We start from the raw sequence: 1,396 nt of genomic DNA on the forward strand, positions 1-1,396 counted from the left end.
GGGCCCGTTTTTCCGCCGCATGCTGGTACTTGTGGTTCTCCAAGTACAAGCATGCGGGGGAGGCTTGCTGGGACTTGTAGTACTGCTACTAAAAACAATATCTTTTATTTTACAACAAAGGCTATCAGCCCTCCCATCCGCAGCCCATTGGATGGGGGGGGACAGCCTCGGGCTTCACCCCTGGCCCTTGGGTGGCTGGGGGGGGGGGACCCCTTGATTGAAGGGGTCCCCACTCCCCCAGGGTACCCCGGCCAGGGGTGACTAGTTGGATTTTTGATGCCACGGCCGCAGGGCGCTGTATAAAAGTGACCCCCGGCTGTGGCATTATCTGTCCAGCTAGTGGAGCCCGGTGCTGGTTTTAAAAATACGGGGGACCCCTACTCTTTTTGTCCCCCGTATTTTTGGGACCAGGACCAGGCGCAGAGCCCGATGCTGGTTGCTTAAATATGGGGGAACCCCTGTAATTTTTTCCCCCATATTTCTGCAACCAGGATCGGCTCAAAGAGCCCGAGGCTGGTTATGCTTAGGAGGGGGGACCCCACGCAATTTTTTTTGGCAAAAAAAAGCACTTTCCAACCCCTTCCCACTGATATACATGCACGGATCTCATGGATCCCTGCATGCATCTCAAATCACGAATAAAAAAAGCAGGTCTGTTTTTTTTTTAGGACTTTTTTACGAATTGTAATTTTTCACGGCAGTGTTTTGGGTTTTTTTGCTTTGCACTTCTTAGTAAATGACCGAGATTCATACTTAAACAGGCGTAATTTGACCGATGGTGTATTCATTCGTAATTTTTTACCTGAACTAGAAAAAAATTACGAATGCCCTCATCACTGCCGTGATTAGTGTTTAGTAAATGACCGAGATTGACCGAGATGACACTTTGATGAAAAAACGGCATCTCGGTCAAAATCGGGAGCTTAGTAAATATACCCCATTGTATCATATATAATAGAAAAAATGTGCAATACTTGTTACAATTTTTTTTTACCATTCTGCAGGCAACATATTGAAGAAGACTGGCATCTTTTTTTACCAATTAAAAACCCGGCTTAATCTATATATGGGAAGCACTCAATATACCGGCTGTCGGGATCCCGGCGCTCAGCATACCAACGTCGGGATGCCGAAAGCCGGTATACCGACAACTATTCTCCCTCTTGGGGTGTCCACGACACCCCTAGAGAGAGAATAAATAGCGTGCCTGCAGCGTGGCGAGTGCAGCTGCTGGCATTCCGACAGTCGTTCTACTTCCATTGTTATAGTGCAAATACATTTACATTAATTGTGTCACATACATTATAAAAAATAATAAAAATGATAAAGTTTACTGTGATACAGCCAAAGGTGGGAAAAAGTTATCACTACAGTCTGAGAACCAACGATAAACATA

This window comes from Pseudophryne corroboree, chromosome 6 (assembly GCF_028390025.1).
Source record: "Pseudophryne corroboree isolate aPseCor3 chromosome 6, aPseCor3.hap2, whole genome shotgun sequence".
Lineage (NCBI taxonomy): Eukaryota > Metazoa > Chordata > Amphibia > Anura > Myobatrachidae > Pseudophryne > Pseudophryne corroboree.